This window comes from Schistocerca piceifrons, chromosome 8 (assembly GCF_021461385.2).
Source record: "Schistocerca piceifrons isolate TAMUIC-IGC-003096 chromosome 8, iqSchPice1.1, whole genome shotgun sequence".
NCBI classification, from domain to species: domain Eukaryota; kingdom Metazoa; phylum Arthropoda; class Insecta; order Orthoptera; family Acrididae; genus Schistocerca; species Schistocerca piceifrons.
The window spans coordinates 355,803,194-355,824,620 of NC_060145.1; the positions used below are offsets into that span (position 1 = coordinate 355,803,194).

Here is a 21,427-nt window from a genome sequence, read left to right on the forward strand (position 1 = left end):
CCGATTTGGAATGTCCTTTGCGGCTCCAACTACCATCCGACGTTCAACGTTTGTTAATTTCTGTCGTGCGGTCCATAATCAATTCGAAAACCTTACCACATGAATCACGTGAGTACAAATGACAGCTTCGCCAATGCACCGTCTTTTATTCCCTGTGTACGCGATACGACCCCTATCTGTGTATGTGACTTTGGTCACCCAAGTGTATGAGCTCTTTCTCCACGCCGTACAGACGGCACTTGCCCTCGCCTCTGGACTACATCTCACTGCGGTTGCCGCTTACATGTGGATGTGTGGCAGGCAGGCCTGGACGCACATTCCTGTCCTGCGCGCGTGTCCCTTGCTGCGAGGCGGGAAACATAAATAAGGCGGATAAACAGGCCGGCTGCCACTGCCCCCCCCCCCCTCACTTTACAGCACCGCTGGGCTGCGCACTCAGACGCCTGGTTGGAGTCCTCTTTTTGTCGCCCATGACGTTATCCCTCGTCCGTTGCACTTGGGCTGTGTTTGCTCATCGCCGATTTCATACAAGTTTCTCAGCTCTAATGACTACACCGCTTACTCCACGTCATGTTAAGGAAAATCCATTTCTTCAGTAACTCCAATTTTAGTCTTATACTGTTTCACGCCGCCCGGATAACTGTGCTTGTTAAGGCGTCGCTTCCGGGACGGGGATGTGCGCCGGTCCCGGTTCGAATCCGCCTTGCGGGTTAACGACGAGGCCTGCGAGCCTGGATGTGGTTTTTAGGCGGTTTCCCACATTCCACAGCCGGCCGTTGTGGCTGTACGGTTCTAGGCGCTAACGTCCGGAACCGCGCTGCTGCTACGGTCGTAGGTTCGAATCCTGTCTCGGGCTGTCCTGAGGTTACTTAGGTATAAGTAGTCCTAAGCCTAGAGGACTGATGACCTCAGATGTTAAGTCTCACAGTTGGGTTGGGTTGTTTGTGGGAAGAGACCAAACTGCGAGGTCATCGGTCTCGTCGGATCAAGGAAGAACGGGGAAGGAAGTCGGCCGTGCCCTTTCAGAGGAACCATCCCGGCATTTGCCTGGAGAGATTTAGGGAAATCACGGAAAACCTAAATCAGGATGGCCGAACGCGGGATTGAACCGTCGTCTTCCCGAATGCGAGTCCAGTGTGCTAACCACTGCGCCACCTCGCTCGGTTAAGTCTCACAGTGCTTAGAGCCCTTTGATCCATTTGAACCCACATTCCACTAAGTGAACAGCTGGTTGGTACCCAAGTACTGCCTCAGTTACACGATTCGCAAACATTTAGAAAGATTTTGTGGTGTCACCGCCAGCCGCCACACTTGCTAGGTGGTAGCCTTTAAATCGGCCGCGGTCCGTTAGTATACGTCGGACCCGCGTGTCGCCACTATCAGTGATTGCAGACCGAGCGCCGCCACACGGCAGATCTAGTCTAGAGAGACTCCCTAGCACTCGCCCCAGTTGTACAGCCGACTTTGCTAGCGATGGTTCACTGTCTACATACGTTCTCATTTGCAGAAACGACAGTTTAGCATAGCCTTTAGCTACGTCATTTGCTACGACCTAGCAAGGCGCCATATTCAGTTACTATAATCTGAACAGATAATATTGTGAATAATGTACCGTCAAGAGCGACGTTCATCATTAATGGATTAAAGTTAAGTATCAAACTAATTACGTCCGCTTTCTGAATTCTAATTCCTTGTCATGTTACAGACCTCACGTCAGTATAGTCCTTCACTCCTCACGCTACCTGCGTGAGCTAAAACGCGTGCATTTCGGCCTCCTCTCGTAACACGGTGTTGGCCCTTCTGCCAACACAACAAAATGGTTCAAATGGCTCTGAGCACCATGAGACTCAACATCTTAGGTCATAACTACTTAAACCAAACTAACCTAAGGACATCACACACACCCATGCCCGAGGCAGGATTCGAACCAGCGACCGTAGCAGTCCCGCGGTTCCGGACTGCAGCGCCAGAACCGCACGGCCACCGCGGCCGGCTGGCAACACAAGAGATTTCGCTCACATTCACATGAGTCACGCAACATCCACAATTGCTTATCAGGTGGTTGTGGGGCGAGGAGAGGGTGGTGACCGGGAGGAAATCCAACCAGTCCTTAAATTAACCATAACTATTACAGATCCGTGAATAACCATGCCGATCGCGCTCCGATACGGGATAAAAGCACAAGAATAATTTTTAGACTGTTTCAGCGGTGCTGTCTGATGCTGACTCTGTCCTGCTTTGCCTTGTCTAACCTTTCCATCTCTACGTATGAAGCAAGTTCAGAAAGCAAGTATACTAGATTTTTGCATACTTTTAGGAAACGTGTATTTGAGAATAAGCTTAGGATGTTGATAATACTTTTTGACTGATTTTCTACATCATCGCAACCCCTTCCAATGATATGGTAAGCCATGGCAAAAGCTTCTTTATGCCCTCCTCGAAGAACTCTCCCTCCAGCTCCTTCCAACACTTCAGAACCACTTTCTGCTCCTGCTCGTCGATTCAAAATTTAATTTGGCTCACGTGTGCCTTCACAGAGGTCAAAAGATGATAATGTAAGCACCAAGTCAGGGGAATATGGGGGTACTTCAAAACATCCAAAACAGATGAATCCAAGAGCGCCTTGGTGGCTAAGACTGTGTGGAGACGGGTGTTTCCCTGTAACAAGCGCACTCAGCATTCCCCTCCTTTGTTTTGAATGATCCTTTTGAGTATTTTTAGGGTCTGATAACGTCGTTGTGCATTGATCGTCTCCCTCTGAGCCGGCCGGTGTGGCCGAGCGGTTTTAGGCGCTTCAGTCTGGAACCGCGCGACCGCTACGGTCGCAGGTTCGAATCCTGCCTCGGTCATGGATGTGTGTGATGTCCTTAGGATAGTTAGATTTAAGTAGTTCTAAGTTCTAGGGGACTGATGACCTCAGATGTTAAGTCCCATAGTGCTCAGAGCCATTTGAACCATTTCTCCCTCTGAGGCGGAAATTTGACTAAAATGATGCCTTTTTGGTCTCAAAACATTGAGGTCCAGATTACTTTTCTTGTTTTTCCCGTAACTGGTTCTGAACTTTTTTGCAGATTGGCACTTGGTGTGACGCCACTGTCACGATTGTATTCTGTCTTAGGCGCATAATGAGCCACCCACGCCGGCCGCGGTGGTCTAGCGGTTCTAGGCGCTCAGTCCGGAGCCGCGCGACTGCTACGGTCGCAGGTTCGAATCCTGCCTCGGGCATGGATGTGTGTGATGTCCTTAGGTTAGTTAGGTTGAAGTAGTTCTAAGTTCCAGGGGACTGATGAAATGGTTCAAATGGCTCGGAGCACTATGGGACTCAACTGCTGAGGTCATTAGTCCCCTAGAACTTAGAACTAGTTAAACCTAACTAACCTAAGGACATCACAAACATTCATGCCCGAAGCAGGATTCGAACCTGCGACCGTAGCTGTCTTGCGGTTCCAGACTGCAGCGCCTTTAACCGCACGGCCACAGGGGACTGATGACCATAGATGTTAAGTCCCATAGTGCTCAGAGCCATTTGAATTTTAGAGCCACCCACGTTTCATCTCCAGCCACAGAGGGACAATCTTGCGCAACGTTTCCAGTATTCCAGAGTTTCTGTGTCACGCATAAGAGTTTTATGGAGAGTTGTGGAAACATCGCAGAAATTTCATCCACTGTCAATCGGTGGTCTTGACAAATAATTCCCACAATTTTTTGGAGCAACTCAACAGTCTAAATGGATGGTCTTCCACTCTTCTGTTCGTCATGAACCTTTGTTCCGCCTCCGTTAGTCTCCCTACACCACTTAAACACACCGGTTCATAACACTTTCCCCGTAAACTTTCGCTAAAAAAAATTCTGTAGGTGTTATTCCTTCCGCGAGTAGGGAGCGGATCACAGTACCTGGTTCGCACATGTTGCCATTTCTTACCAATATCTTTCACGCAACTAGACATCACAACGTGTGTTTGCGTACTACTATGTTCGTGCAATGCTCGTGGGGGGTCTCCCTCCATCACTCAGTGTTGCAAACCCTCAAAAAACAAAAAAACAAGAAATAAAACACATCCCGTTATGGTTATAGTACAATTACTTTCAGAAAATGGCTCATAACTATGAGAGGACTTCAAAAAGTAAGTAAAGCATGACGCATCACGGTGAGAACATTCCGCATCGAAAGTGGCGCTTTGTGAGAAGAGGGAACATATTCCAGATTTCCTGCAGACACGGTTCTGCTGCGGTATGGACAGCAGGTGCTTCGCAGTGTGCCAGTGGAATTGCACGGCAGATAGGAACGGATTCTCAAACTGAAGCACACGGGACACTACGACTGTACGTAAAGCGTTTAAAATGCACACAGATTCACAGTGAAATTCTGGCGGTATATTGACCAAATGCAATGCCACGTTCAGCCGCAGTGAAACGGTGCCAACGATTTGACCAGCGCTGCACTGACGTGGTTGATGCTGATCGGAAAGGAAGGCCATCAACATCCACCACAGACCAACGCCTCACTGACTAGGCTGATGGTGATGGGGAAGGAAGGCCGACGACATCCACCACAGATGACAATGTCCAGGCAATCGAAGACCTGGTCCATAGCATTCGCAGAATGACTGTCAAGGACATTGCTCATTCCGTCGTCCGAGATCATCGGCAGCATCGAAAATTGTGTTCACTGTGGATTCTTTTGTCACTGCCACCTTCTCACAAAGGCAACGCCGTAAAGAACAAGAGACGTGGAAAAATAAGCAAGCGCATTCTTTGCTGACCTGTACGACATTCCAACGCCCAACACGTGGTGCCCATCACAAGCTTTGACTCAGCCTTTTCAATGGTAGGTTCCGAAGCGTCCGTCATACAATCCAGGTGCTGCACCACGCGATATCCACTTTTTCGGCAAGCTGAGCGAATATTTTTGGGGAAAGAGATTTTTCGACCATGAGGACGTTCACACAGCCGTTATTGAATGGCTGCGTGACTGAGTTAATATACGCAGTTAGGAAACCGAACGATTGGTAGTGTTCCGTACATTGTTTGCGGAGACTTGGTGACTATTTTGAAAAGTAGTTTAATGTATCTGTATCTGCGTCACCTTGAAGTGTAGTGCAGCATTCAATAAAAGTTACTAGTCTGTGCCCTTACCATTTATAACATAATATAACGATGTGTCAGTATTTCTTTCTTTTTTCCAATAAAATTACTTCGCTATATATCCTAAACTGATTGTACACTAAGAAATTAATTAAAAAGAAAGGAGTCTTATTTGTAAAACAGAAATCCATACCGTCTCAAAAGGAAGGGGTCGACTTTGTATCTTTGACGTGCTGTTTATCATTTATCTTTCTTCATATGTCACTTCTCCTGGCCTTGGTGTGTTAAGATGTAGATGTAAATGTATTGGTGTGAATAATGATCTATTCTGTACCTTATGTTATTAACAGAGTACCAAGTGGGAAAGTGGGTGAATCTATTGTATAAACCGTAATAACTGGCTAGGGCGAAGTTTACATAGGCGCCGTTGCGGCCCTGTCACTGCGATAGCTACGAATTGTAGTAATTGTTTAGAATCTGCCCTTCGCTTAATTAAAAACATCAGAGTGGCTAGTGCGAATTAAATTATCGTACTTTTAATATTCCAAACTTTCACTGTCGCGAAAATACGAAGCCAAGCGAGTTATTGCGAGAGAGTAATGTTTTGTGTCCTACTATCTTTAAATTCGTAGACGTTTCGTCAGTTTCACTCGCCCAATTCTTATTAAGGTGTGTTGAAAATTCCCTCGTACGACACTCAGAATTTTGTATAGTCAGTTTATCTTCCAGAAAAAAAGTCTGCTTGTTTTCGTAATTGAAAAGAAAAAAAGATTTTTGTTTCTTCTGGTCAGTGCCTTAGCCTTAGCCTCAGCCTAGGGGATCGTTGCCGGATTGAATCATTGACTCTACAGCGGAGTCTGCGCTGTTTGGAAGCTGTACGGACGCGTCGTGAATCGTGCCGGGATAGCTCTGACTATAAGAGCATTGCCCACGAATGACAAGGTTCCGAGTTCGATTCTCGGTGTGACAAACAGGAATTTGCAAAACAGGGCACATTCTGCCGCAGAGTGAAAGATTCATTCCGTGTTGTTTTGTTTCGCAAGGCTTATTTGTACACACCCCGTTCCCTTCGGATCTATTCCCACAAATATTCGCAGATTTCCAGCTGGCGCGCAACTGTTCCTTAACGGCTCTACAAATACGTCATATTTCCACAAGCCACCTAACGGTGTGTGGCGGAGTGTGCCTTTGGTATCACTGACTCTGTTTCACTTGCGAATCGCGCAAGGGAAGAGGGATTGTTGACAAGCCCAATTATGCGAATTTTCTCGTCGTGGTCATTGCGAGAGATGTATGTGGGAGGAAGTAATATGTCGTCCGACGGTTCCCGGAAAGTGCTCTCTCCATATTTCAATAGTAAACGTCTCTGTGCTGCGCAATGCCTCTCTTGTAACGTCTGCCAATGAACATTGTTGATCATCTCCATAACATTCTCGAGCCGACCAAACATTCCTGTGAGCAAACGTGCCGCTCTTCGTTGTATCTTTTCTGTGTTTTCTATCACTTACCTGGTAAGAATCCCATATTGTTGAGTAATACTCTAGAATCGGTCGAACAAGCGCCTTGTAAGCCACTTCTTTCGTGAATGAGTTACATTTTCTTAAGATTATTCCTATGTCTGGCATCTGATTTTCCTACTGCTTGTTTTGTATCGTCTTTCGATTTATGGTCGCTCTGGATAGCTACTTCTGGATATTTTACGGCAGATGGCTCTCTTCTGCTATGTATGCGAAAATGCTACATTTATTTACTTTCAGAGTCAAGGGCCAGAGACCGCACCGTTCATCAATCATCTGCAGGTCAGTTTGAAAATTGATACTGTCTTCTGGCGTTGTTACTATGTTATAGACAACCCCTTCACCTGTGAACAGTCAATGAGCTTCCGACGCTTTCTACCAGATCATTTAAATTCAGTGGAAACAGTAATCTCCTGTAACATTTCCTTGGTGTACTCCGAAATTTACTTTTACATGTATAGTTTTGTTCCGTTAACAACAACATGTTAAGTTCTGTCTTCAAGGAAGTCCTGAATCCGCCTCAAATCTGGTTCGATAATCGGTAAGCTCGTATTTTGTACACCAAACGGCAGTGCGGGACGGTGCCAAATGCCGTACTGAAGTCAAGGAACACGGGATCAACCTGAGCGCTGTTGTCTACAGCCCTATGGATCTCATGGAGGAAAGAGTGAATCTTTCGCTAGATTGTTTGCAGAATCCACGTTGATATTTATAGAGGAGATTTTCGTTCTCCAAAAACGTCATAATTCTTGAGCATAAAACATTTTCCATAATTCTGTAACAGATTGGGGTCAACGATATAGGTCTGTAATAGTTTTCATCTGTCCCAACGCCCTTCTTGAAAACGGCAATGATCTGCCCTTTTTTCCAGTCGCTGGATACACTACGCTGCTTCAAGATCTACGATAAACTGCCGCTAGAAGGGGAGCAGGTTTCTTCGCTAAATCTTTGTAGAATCTTATACCTATCACATTTGGTCCTGATGCCTTTCCACTAATAGGCGATTGTAGTTCTTTTTTTATTCCACGATCGATTATCTCAATACCGACCACTTCGACGTTCGTACGACGATTGAAAGGAGAGACTGTGTTACGACCTTTTGCGGTAAAACCATTTTGGAAGACTGAATTTAGTCTCCTCCCTGTTAGCTTCAGTATTGGTGCCAGTACTGTTCCTGAATGAATGCATAGATGCTTTCCAGCCATTTTCTTTATAGAACCTCTTACGGTTTTTACTTACATCGACTCACAAAATTTTACTTTCAAAGTCATTGAACGCTTCTCTCATTACTCTCCTCTCACTTTCAGTTCGTTCAACTTCAGTTTGTCACCTAGTTTTTGACTCCTTTTGAAACTGAGATGAAGCACTCTTTGTTTATGGAACAGTTTTCTTACACGGCTATTACACTGAGGTGACCAAAGTCATTGGCTAGCGATATGCACAAACACAGATGGCGGCAGTATCGCGCATACAAGGTATAAAAGGACAGTGGATGGGCGCAGCTGTCATTTCTACTCATATGATTCATGCGAAAAGGTTCGCGACGTGATTAGGCTACACGACGGAAATTAACAGGTTTTGAATGCGGAATGATAGTTGGAGCTGGACGTAACATTTCTGAAATCATTAGGGAATTCAACATTCCGAGATCCACAGTGTCAACAGTGTGCCGAGGATACCCAATTTCAGGCATAACCCCTTAACACGAACAACGCTGAGGCCGACGGCCTTCACTTAACGACCGAGAGCAGTGACTTTTGCGTATAGTTGTCAGCGCTGACAGAGAAGCAACACTGTGTGAAATAACCGCAGAAGTCAATGTGGGACAAAACTAAAATACCCGTTAGGATAGTGCGGAAAAATTTGGCGTTAATGGGCTATGGCAGCTGACGACCGACGGAAGTGTCTTTGTTAACAGCTCGACATCGCCTACAGAGCCTCACCTGCCCTCATGACTCTAGACGACATTGGCCCGAAGAGATGAGCCACTATTGCAGTTAGTAGGAGCTGATGGTAGGTTGTTCGAGTGTGGCGCAGACCCCACAATGCCATGGACTCAAGTTGTCAACAAGGCAATGTGCAAGTTGGTTGTGGCTTAATAGAGGTACGGGCTGTGTTTACATGGATTGGACTGTGTCCTCTGGCCCTAGTGAACCGATCGTTGACTGGAAATGTTTATTTTCGGCTACTTTGAGACCATTTAAAGCCATTCATGGACTTTATGTTCCCAAAGAACGATGTCATATCACTGGGCCACAATTGTGCGCGATTAATTTGAAGTGAGTGAATGATTTGGGCAGCCTGGTCACTCGACATGAATCTCCGTTGAACACTTTAGTGACATAATCGAGAGGTTAGTTCATCCACAACATTCTGCACCGGCAACACTTACAGCACTTACTGACGGCTACAGAGGCGACATGACTCAATATTTCTACAGGGGACTCCCAACTACTTGTTGAGTCCATGCCATGCCGAGTTGCTGTACTACATCGGGCAACAGGAGGTCCGACACGGTATTAGAATGTGTCCCAGTACTCTTGTTATCTCATTGTGAACCATGGTGTGTCTGCAGCAACCCTTAAGACCTTTCCCGGAACATACTTGTCTAAGGCTAAGGCTATGCGTCTGAATTTTTTTTCCATTTTTACTCCATATCTTCATCGTTTATCACTGAATGTTTGATGCTGACTACTCAGGTACAGATACAGGTTTCTTCGCCTCGTCGCTATTATGTCAGCTACCGGAGTTATTTCGAAATTAGCAGCAGAAGTTGGCGAGAAAGGGAGGAAACATGGACCAACAGCAGCAGCAGAAGGCGCGGCTCGCGGCTGTTTTGAAGCGTGCGGCGTCTAGTAGGGCTCGGCATGTGCCAGCGGCGGTGACCCACAGCCCGTGGCTAGAAGCGGGGAGGCGGGCCGGCACGCGACTACAGACGCCAACGCGCATCACACACCTGGCCGCAGCAGCTCCCGGCGGTACTGCATTAAGGGCCCTCGCACGTACACTCCTATCCGAGCGTTTAGGGCCAGCCGCGCAGTTCCGTGCGCAATGTTGTCCGTCTGAATGCAGCCCCATAAGACAGGCAGGTGTGCAGCAAGCCACCGGTCACATGGTCGCCTTCTCTGCACGATAGTGCACAGAGACGTAACGTACGAGCCACGGCCTGTGGCTGTCTCGTGGACAGATATATGGAAACACAGCAAGAAATGCGTGGTGGAACATAAATTCAGATCCTAGCCAAGCCTACAGTAGTACAAGTTTATATGCCAGCTAGTTCTGTAGTTAATGAAGAAATGGTGAAATGTATGATGAGATAAAAGAAATTATTCAGGTAGTGAAGGGAGACGAAAATTTAATATTCACGAGTGACTGGAATTCGAGAGTAGGAAAAGGGAGAGAAGGAAACATACTAGGAGAATATGGATTCGGGGTAAGAAATGAAAGAGGAAGCCGTCTGGCAGAATTTTGCACAGAGCATAACTTAATCGTAGCTAACATTTGCTTCAAGAATCATAAAAGAAGGTTGTATACATGGAAGAATCCTGGAGATACTAGAAGGTATCAGATAGATTGTATAATGGTAAGACAGAGATTTAGGAACCAGGTTTTAAATTGTAAGACATTTACAGGGGCAGATGTGGACTCTGACCACAATCTATTGGTTATGAACTGTAGATTAAAACGTTAGAAACGTAGGTTTGCCTTTCCTTAATCTTTCTTCTAAGTAAGTCGTAAAGTCAGCATTGCCTCACGTGTTCCAATATTTCTACGGAATCCAAACTGATCTTCCCCGAGGTGTGCTTCTACCAGTCTTTCCATTCGTCTGTAAAGGATTCGAGTTAGTATTTTGCAGCTGTGACTTATTAAACTGATAGTACGGTAATTTTCACATCTGTCAACACCTGCTTTCTTTGGGATTGGAATTATTATATTCTTGAAGTCTGAGGGTATTTCGCCTGTCTCATAGATATTGCTCACCAGATGGTAGAGTTTTGTCAGGAATGGCTCTCCGAAAGCCGTCAGTAGTTCTAATGGAATGTTGTCTACTCCCGGGGCCTTGTTTCGACTCAGGTTTTTCAGTGCTCTGTCAAACTCTTCACGCAGTGTCGTATCTCCCATTTCATCTTCATCTACATCCTCTTCCATTTCCATAATACTGTCCTCAAGTACATCGCCCTTATATAGACCCTCTATACTCCTTCCGCCTTTCTGCTTTCCCTTCTTTGCTTGGAACTGGGTTTCCATCTGAGCTCTTGATATTCATACAAGTGGTTCTCTTTTCTCCAAAGGTCTCTTTAATTTTCCTGTAGACAGTATCTATCTTACTCCTAGTGAGATAAGCCTCTACAGCCTTACATTTGTCCTCTAGCTATCCCTGCTTAGCCATTTTGCACTTCCTGTCGATCTCATTCTTGTATTCCTTTTTGCCTGCTTCATTTACTGCATTTTTATATTTTCTCCTTTCATCAATTAAATTCAATATTTCTTCTGTTACCCACGGATTTCTACTAGCTCTTGACAATGTTTACTGGAATACTCTCTTTCAAATTCTAAAGGTGGCGTGGGCTAAAAGACAGGGAGCGAAAGGCTATTTACAATTTGTACAGAAACCAGGTGGCAGTTATAAGACTCGAGGGGCATGAAAGGAAAGTAGTGGTTTGCAAGAGACTGAGACAGGGTCGCAGCCTCTCCCCGATGTTATTCAATCTGTATATTGAGCAAGCAGTAAAGGAAACAAAAGAAAAATTCGGAGTAGGTATTAAAATCCACGGAGAAGAAATAAAGACTTTGAGGTTCGCCGATGACATTGTAATTATGTCAGAGACAGCAAAGGACTTGGAAGAGCAGTTGAACGAAATGGACAGTGTCTTGAAAAAAGGGTATAAGATGAACATCAACAAAAGCAAAACGAAGATAATGGAATGTAGTCGAACTAAGTCGGATGAAGCTAAGGGAATTAGATTAGGAAATGAGACACTGAAAGTAGTAAAGCAGTTTTGCTATTTGGGGAGCAAAATAACTGATGAAGGTGGAAGTAGAGAGGATATAAAATGTAGACTGGCAATGGCAAGGAAAGCGTTTCTGAAGAACAGAAATTTGTTAACATCGAGTATAGATTTAAGTGTCAGGAAGTCGTTTCTGAAAGTATTTGTATGGAGTGTCGTCATGTATGGAAGTGAAACATGGACGATAAACAGTTTGGACAAGAAGGAATAGAAGCTTTCGAAATGTGGTGCTACAGAAGAATGCTGAAGATTAGATGGGTAGACCACATGACTAATAAGGAGGTATTTAATAGAATTGGGTAGAAGAGGAGTTTGTGGCACAACTTGGCTAGAAGAAGGGACCGGTTGGTAGGACATGTTCTGAGGCATCAAGGGATCACAAATTTAGCATTGGAGGTCAGCTTGGAGGGTAAAAATCGTAGAGGGAGACCAAGAGATGAATACACTAAGCAGATTCAGAAGGATGTAGGTTGCAGTAAGTACTGGGAGATGAAGAAGCTTGCACAGGATAGAGTAGCATGGAGAGCTGCATCAAACCAGTCTCAAGAATGAAGACCACAACAACACAACAACAACAACAGCCAAGCCTGCGAGTTACACATTTGAACGCTGCGGCGAGAAACGCCGTGAGATACCTCGAAATATGGTGTCGGCATGGTCTCAACAAGTCGATACATAATCCCTTCAGTAACATAGGGCATGCTGCCTCTCAAGTCGCCCATAAGCGCCACAATGTTGCCGGTGCAGGAGTTTGTACGCGGACTGACCTCTCAGTTATGTGTAATAAATGTTCGATCGGATTCGTGTCGGACGATTTGCGTGGCCAAATCATTCGCTCCAACTGTCCAGAAAGTTCTGCAAACCGGTCGCGAACAGTTTTGGCCCGGTGAGAAGACGCATTTTCATCCATAAAAATTCCATCGTTGTTTGGGAACATGAAAGTCCATGAATGGCTGCAAATGCTCTCCAAGTAGCCGAACGTAACCAGGACCCATTCCATTTCACGTAAGCACGGGCCACACCATTATGGAGCCACCATCAGTTTGCAGCTTCTTGACAACTTGGGTCCATGACTTCGTCGGGTCTGCGCCATACGAAAATCGTACCATCAGCTCCTACCAACCGAAATCGGGATTCATCTGCCCAGGCCCTCGCTTTCCGCCCGTCTAGGATCTAACTGATATTGTCACGATCCCATTACAAGTGCTGCAAGCGATGTCGTGCTGTTGACAAGGGCACTCGCGTCGGACGTCTGCTGCCACTGCCCATTAAAGCCAAATTTTGCCGCACTGTCCTAACGGATACGTTCGTAGTAAGTTCCGAATTGATTTGTGCGATTGTTTCACCGATGTTGGTTGCCTGTTAGCTCTGACAGTTGTATGCAGATGCCTATACTCTCGGTCGTTAAGTGAATGCTGTCGGTCACTGTGTTGTCCGAGGTGAGAGGTAATGACTGAAATTCACCCATTCTCAGCACACTCTTGACGCTGAGGATCTCGGAACTCCTTAACGATTTCCGAAGTGGAATGTGCCATGCATCAAGCTCCAACTACCATTCTGCGTTCAAAGTGTATTAGTTTCCGTTGTGCGGCCATAACCACTTTGGAAATCTTTTCACATGAATCATATATGTACAAAAGACAGCTGAGCTAATACACTGCCCTTTTATACCTTGTGTACGCGACACTACTGGCGTCTGTGTATGTGCATGTCGCTATCCCACGACTCGTGTCACTGTATTGGGCATGAACGGTAACTGTGCTATGTCCCCAATACGTTGCAAGTGTCAGTTGTGGTCAGAGCATCGTTGATTATGTGGGAGCGGAATAAACTCAAACAAATGCACATTGTTGGTCCTCATATAGTCGGTGCTTCCGTAAACAAGTGTTTGGTGTTTCAGGAAGCACCATATCGGAGATGTGTACCACATACAGGGGAAGCGCAACACGCCCGAAAGCGTGTGTTCAGTAATCGCGAAAGATGGTCGTTGGTGGGGAGTGTGATGAAAAATAACAGGCCGACTTCTGCAAAATTCGCTGCAGAACTGGGTGTTGCACTTGCGAACGTTGTCGGCATAAGCAGGGAACTCCCGGGCGAGCTGGAATTGCAAAACCTAACATCAGTGATGGAAATGCCCGTAATAGAAAAACGAGGTGCTGAAGCTATAAAACCTGGACGGTGAAGCAATGGAAGAAAGTCATTTGAACTGACGAGTCTCGTGACATACTGTTTCCAATTTCTGATGAAGTTTGCATCTCACGAGCGAAACATGGTTGGGATTAGGGGTTGATTTGGACAGCCATGTTGTGTCAGTCTATGGTTACTCTTCAATTTCTGATTATTACCAAGGATCATATGATCATTTTAGCTGATATGTTCATCCCATGGTTCAACGTTTGTTCCCCAATGGCGATGCAGTGATCCAAGACGACAGAACCCCTGTTCAAACAGCTCGTATCGCCAAGGTTTGATTTTATCAGCACGAGGATGAATTGCCACGTATCCTCTGGTCACCACACTCACTATTATTGAGCCTTGTTGATCTAGTTTGGAGAGAAGAGTGCCTGATCGCTATCCCCCTCCATCATCGTTACCTTAACTTACCACTATTTTGCAGGATGTTTGGTATAAGATTCTCTTGCAAACCATATAGGGCCTATACGTAGCCACTTCGAGACGACTGGAAGCTGTTTTAATGCCAACGGGTTTTCTGCGCGATGGTAGATTTGGTGTGTAGTGTTTTTATTGTTTCCATGTTTTAGTAGAACCTCTGCACATTCCCGTTGCTGGATCAAGGACTCTGTGACACAGTTTATAAATATACTCAAAGAACGATAGTACTCGTGGGAAGTGATGGTTCAAATGGCTCTAAGCACTATAGGACTTAACATCTGAGGTCATCAGTCCCCTAGACTCAGAACTACTTAAACCTAATTAACCTAAGGACAACACATACATCCAAGCCCGAGGCAGGATTCGAACCTGCGACTGTAGCAGCAGCGCGGTTCCGGTCTGAAGCGCCTAGAACCGCTCGGCTACGTGGGAAGTGAGATCCAAGGAATATGTGAATGAGAATTTAAAGGTTGAAGCTCATGATAAGTTTGGTTGCGCTTAACAAAAAAGGTTGCATCCAAGAAAATCGTGAAAATAAAATCTTACGTGTCTCATATAGAACGAAATTGAAGAATGTCTCTGGAAACAAGTGTAGTAAGAGGTCTCTCTATGATATTTATTTACCAGCTTTGTGACACTACTATTTGCTTTCGTTTAGCATGAATCATGAACTACCAAGCGCGAGTTGTAAGATGCATATTTTTGTGGTTTCGGACTATGGAGGCAGTGCACAACACACAAAGCTGATTTGTTGCTGCACACTACATTGTACCTCCAGAGTATAGTCAGGTAATGACTATAAACAAAAACGCGACAGTATACTGTAATAAAAAAAATATTGTAATAATAATTCAGTTGTCGCGGAGCTTTCGTAAAAGCTCTCACTAACTGTGACGACGATGAAAATATTACTGTTAGAAGACTATGATGATGTCAATTAATGGCAGTAGTCCTTGATGATACCCAGTAATACTAGTTGAACTGTTAACACCGTACGTTTGTTGCTTGAAGGCGGCCACACACCTTACTGTAACCTTGACAAATATGGCTGATCAAGCACTTCATGCAATCCTGTTTGAGCGTCTGTATGGTAATTTCGCTCAAACATTCTTACTGCTCAAGCTGGCCCGCCCACATGTTGGCAAGAACATTCGTGGGCGTCGATTTGCTTCGTACGAAGAGGTGCGTGCCTCGGTACGATCATGGTTCCGTAAGCAACCACATACATTTTTGCATGAGCGCGTTAAGCGTCTTTTCTCACAGTAGGATAGAAGTGTTAACAGTTGTGGCGATTACTTTTTAAATAATAGAGAGTTTGCTTACTTTTTTCCGTCTGCCTCGTTTCTTTGACTGCACCTTGTAGATTACACAGAATGGCCAAAGCAGGTAAGATATCAGAAGTAGACTGGTGCAAGCGAAGAAAGCTTGTAACAGAAAAACATCTCCGCATGTTGACGTTGTAACGTTCTCTGTAAATTATTTTCTTTTTGTAGTACACTGAATGATTGTGTAACGTTATTTAATAATTTTACTTTGAAATACTTAAGTGAGTGCTTGTGCACATAGCAAATAAATTAAATTGTCTTACCTGATATGCTTTGTGGTACATTGTTTCTCTGTCTCGTGATGACTGGGTGTTGTGTGCTGTCCTTAGGTTAGTTAGGTTTAAGTAGTTCTAAGTTCTAGGGGACTGATGACCATAGCTGTTAAGTCCCATAGTGCTCAGAGCCATTTGAACCATTTTGTGGTACATTGAACGAATGCCTGACTGTGGAATGAATACAAAACTCGAGTTATCATGTAGCGTGCTTAACTGCACGTGGTGTACTTACTATGTCTCATTGTTAGTAATACTTTATACGAATTGATTGGGCAATGCAACTCCCAATACCAATAAAGAAATACAGTTACTGAAAAATACATTCAGCCCCTTACAAGGGAACCTTCCCATCGCACCCCCCTCAGATTTAGTTATAAGTTGTCACAGTGGATAGGCCTTGAAAAACTGAACACAGATCAATTGAGAAAACAGGAAGAAGTTGTGTGGAACTGTGAAAAAATAAGCAAAATATACAAACTGAGTAGTTCAACGAAACATAGGCAACATTAAGGACGATGGGAACGCAAGAGCGCCGTGGTCTCGTGGTAATGTGAGCAGCCCCGGAACGAAAGGAAGTCTCGCCGCGTCAGCCGTGCTGTGCGGACGTGTGCTGAGTTTCGTGCGCCGCGGTCTGCTGTGCTTTGGCGTGGTAAGTCGCAGTGCGTCTTGCATCGTTGCAGAACTTCTACGCATATTGAAATTTGAAATATGAATCCGTGATGGCCCACTTGAACAGACAAGATACTTTGAAATTCTCGTTTGATCGTAATTACGCCCGACCTAAACTACACGAAATCGAAGATTGGTTGGAATACGAAGTGAAAGTTGATTCAGAGGATGTCATTGGAATGCATCTTTCGATAGTGAGCAGCGTTGTATTTGTGAAATTGAGGAATGCTAACTTATGTGACAAAATAGTTGAGTCTTGCGGAGGAAGTATGAAATTTAAGCATTGTGATGGAAACGTAGGCGAAGTCACCGTAACACATGCAGGGTTTGGAATACGAACTATCAGGATATTCGAACTACCATTCGAAGTACCGGCGGAACAAATAAACGCAGTGATAGCGCCGTACGGTAAAGTTCTCAGCAATGTTGCCGAACGGTGGTCCAACGCGCGCAAATTCCAAGTTCTCAACGGAGTGAGGCAATTAAAGGTCGATTTGCACAAACATGTACCGTCATACATCAGCGTCTGTGGATACCGAGGTATCGTTATATACGACGGCCAGCCGAGGACGTGCGCGGCGTGCAACTCTCCCGGCCACGTCCGCGCGGAGTGTTTACAGCGGCGAGTGGCGCAGCTGCCGGCTGGCGAGGCGCCGCGACCGCCGGCTATGACTGCGCTGCCAGCGACTTACGCTACGGCTGCCCGCGGCCAAGTCTTGACCCCAAGCCCTGATGTGAATTCGGAGAACCATCCCACCCGAATAGAATCCCAGATTGCCACCACTGACACAACAGAAGCTAGACCACCCGAACCTAAGGAAATCGTGACAGCTGTAACGGTTTCAACACAACAGCCACCGAAAGATATTGGGAGCCACAGCAAATTATCCGATTCCTCCGCTGTTGAGAATGACATGCAAGAACCATCCCGGAATGAGCAACCTCATAGTGAACCGATTTCTCTATTGACACCATCATCCACCAAGAGCACGGTCGACAATTTAGCTCGAAACACCACCCGCTTAGAAGATTCGAAGAATGCTGAGGAAGACAACATCAGACAGCAGCCGGTGAAACCTAAACGGCAAACACGAAAACAGAGCCCTGAAGAGATTCAAGAACTGGAGAAAAAACTCTCCCGTACCAAAAAAATTCTTAAAACAGATCGAAGCGGAAAGCAAGGCGTGGTAGACATCGGAAAACCAGACATCCCCAACCCGAATGAGGACGTACAGATGAACCTCGCCCCTCCAATTGAAGAACCAATGGACACTGTTGACCGCTGCGGAACTGATACGGGGACAGCATGGTCTGACGACACTGAATGCGCTTAGTTGGACTACCGAATGACGCAGGCGTATAAAATCGCCACGCTCAATGTAAACAGAATAGTTTCGGACGTAAAGTTACAATCTGTGAAGGACTACTTATATGCCGCCGACATTGACATAGCGATGTTACAAGAGGTAGTTACAACCAAAATAGCGGATGTGTACGGATATGAGGCGATCTTAAACATAGGCAATGAATGTGGAACAGGAATACTGTTCAAACACGGCATACCATGTACAGCAAAAGCAATACTTGAATCTGGACGAGGCATAACTGCACAAATATATGATCTGCTTCTTGTTAATATATATGCTCCCTCTGGATCCAGCGGAAAACGAGCAAGGGGCAACCTGTTCCGGGACGAAATTGTCCCATTAATAACGGATCCTCGGCTGCACATAATTTTGGGTGGAGATTTTAACTGCGTATTGCGTCCAGAAGATCAAATCCCGAACTTCAACTTTTGTGAGGAGCTGTTGCTGTTAATTAACGGGCTCGATATGATAGATGCTTGGTGCCACCTTCGCCCGCACACCCGAGGATACACGTACGTATCAAGTACTTCGGCAAGCAGACTAGACAGGCTGTATGTAACGAAAGGTTTTATCCATAATGTAACTGACTGTGAAATTTGGCCTCTTAACTTCTCGGATCACTGCGCATTTCATATAACCGCGAAGCATACTAAACAAAAAACATTCCTGGGAAGGGGCGTATGGCAGCTAAACGTGTCACTTTTGGAGGACGCAGTACTGAAACAGGAGGTCCATGCTACATGGCAGCGTTGTCTTCGGATGCAATCCAGATATCCTACACGCATCATGTGGTGGCTACAGTCTGCGAAACCGCAGATAAAAAAATGCATCGCACGATATGGTCGCATGAAAGCGTACTGGCGAAAACGCACCTTGGAGTATCACTTTCTTTGCCTCCGCGAACTATATGATGACCCCATGGGATTAGTAGCAAACAGCTCTAGAATAAAACGCACCAAAGCAAGAATAACGGCGTTGGTACGACAATCACTAGAGGGGAAAAAAGTTCGATCGCGTCCTCCGATTGAACTGACGCAGGAGAATACGTCCGTATATCACGTGATACGGGAAGCCAAGAGAGGTAAACAAAAGTTAATCCACACTCTCAGTGATGAACAGGGGAACGAATACGATCAACAAGTCACAGTTAAAAACTACGTGGTGCAACATTATACAGATTTTTACTCCGCATCGGCGACTGACGCGACGGCAAGTGAGCCGCTTTTATCCAACATTCAATCCACGGTCCATCCGACTGACAACGCCGACCTTGTAGCCCACATAACTGAGGAAGAAGTATGTGCCATAATCAAAGACTCGCCTACAAAGAAATCTGCTGGTTTAGATGGCCTACCCATAGAATTTTATGCTTGTTTTTGGCACATCATAGGACCGGAATTCACCAAAATATGCAATGAATTATTGGGAGACGTGCAGATGCCATCTCAGTTTACCGAAGGAATGATTGTACTGATCCCCAAAAAACCACGTAGCGCTACGCTGAAGGATTTTCGACCACTAACACTCCTCAATTCCGACTATAAAATCTTCACCCGACTCATAAACTGTAGACTGAAGACGGTACTGCCGCAAGTACTTGGCCCTTATCAAATGAGTGCTGTCCCAGGGAGATCAATGTCGAATGCATTATGTGAATATAGAGACATAATATATTTGTCGTGGCTATGCAAATGCAATGTTGGTCTCATGTTTTTAGACTTCGATAAGGCTTTTGACCGCATCAACCACCACTTTCTACTAACTGTAATGCAACGGATGGGATTCAGTGCTCATTTTATTCAGATCATACGCAAATGTATAGTCGGCACTTCCTCTCGAATCAAAATTAATGGTCAGCTAAGTTCACCAGTCCCGATCAAGCAATCAGTGAGACAAGGCTGCCCCCTTTCTATGGCACTATACGCAATCGCCGTAGAACCGTTACTGTTAAACCTGCATCACAGGTTACAAGGTCTACAGGTGTTGGGTACAAAAACCGTGTGTCACGCTTATGCTGATGACGTCAGTGTAGTAGTTAACACGCACTCAGAAATGGAAGTCGTTCAACAAATAATCCACGCTTACGCCACTTCTTCCGGAGACAAACTCAATGAACAAAAATCGAAAATTTTACCTGTCGGACCCCATATGGAGACCATTCCAAGAACATGGCTACAAAGAACAGAGAAGACGAACCACTTAGGTATGATTCTAATGGCCAACCCAAGAGAGATGACAGTAGCCAACTGGGACCATAAACTGCATATATTCAGGGCTACTCTCCGTGAACACAAAACTAGAACGCTCAATCGGATACAGAGAGCTCTATTGATTAACAGCTATGCGCTAAGCAAAATATATCACATCGCAGCAGTGTTACCAGTACCCAAGGATACAGCGCAAAAGCTTTTAGCTGCAGCGTATTGGTTCATATGGAGCGGAAACATCTTTAAAGTCGCTATGCCAACCATAGTGTTAACCCGCGCCGCTGGTGGTTTGGGCGTCAAAGACATCAAGAATCAATGCACTGCCGTATATATGGACCGAATCCGCAAAATACTGCAGTCACCCCATCCGACAATTACGAAAACGTTATTCAACAGGTTAGCCCCAATGAGCAAAACGGCCCCAGTCGATGTTGGTCGCATCAGCGCTCAACTCGATCACGTCCGGACTTATTACCTGGAAATGAGCTATATTCAAGACACTTCACAGCTGCTTAACACCAGAAGGACCTATTACCACCTCACGAGACACCATAGGCAAAACCCAATTGAAGCGAAATATCCAGCGGTCAACTGGAGTAACGTCTGGAAAAACATTAACAATCCCATCCTCCACTCCAAAGTAGTGTCCACGTGGTATGACATTGTGAACGAGAAGGTCCCCACAGGTGAAAAGTTGCACAATATCAAAATGAAGCAGAGTCCGTACTGCGATCATTGCCATACTGTAGATACCTTGGCACACATTCTCATCTGCCGCGACCAATACCACATATGGAACTGGACTAGAAAAAAACTCGCAATAATTACTAGAACCACAGACTCTGCTATAACACTTAAAGATGTACTTCAACCAGACTGGCATTTCTTTCCTGCAACAAAGCACAATAGCTATGTTTGGATTATCGGCCAGTTTGCATATTTTGCAGTTACGAATACACATGCGAGTATAGACGAGTACATACAGTATATAATGGAAGAGCACCACAACCTTAAAACGAGTCGGAAATACAAAGCTTTGTTTCAAAATTTCTTACTTCACACTTTGCCATAATGAAGCGGTAATTTTTTTTTTTTTTTTTTTTTTTTTTTTTTTTTTTTTTTTTTTGGGTTGGTGCACAACACTACAGCGAGTTGATACTACTTGTGCTTCATTATAATTAAGTTGGCATTTATTTATTTATTTTTATAGTACAGCAGGTGAAAGTGCCTCAGGAAAACTAATTTTGCCAGAAGCCGTAACATAAAACACATCAGAAGTGCTTGATTGATTTCGTGTTCTTCTGTTTCAAGGGTATTGGACAGATTGTCACGGCAAGAAGATGTATTCAGTTCCTTTATA

General features: G+C 45.1%; 1 protein-coding gene across 1 annotated transcript in view; it reads left to right on the forward strand.

Annotated features, from left to right (window-relative positions):
* Positions 1–21,427, forward strand: part of LOC124712346 (extracellular serine/threonine protein kinase four-jointed) — a 1,321,952-nt gene that overhangs the window by 505,053 nt on the left and 795,472 nt on the right. The gene's annotated exons all lie outside the window — the stretch shown is intronic.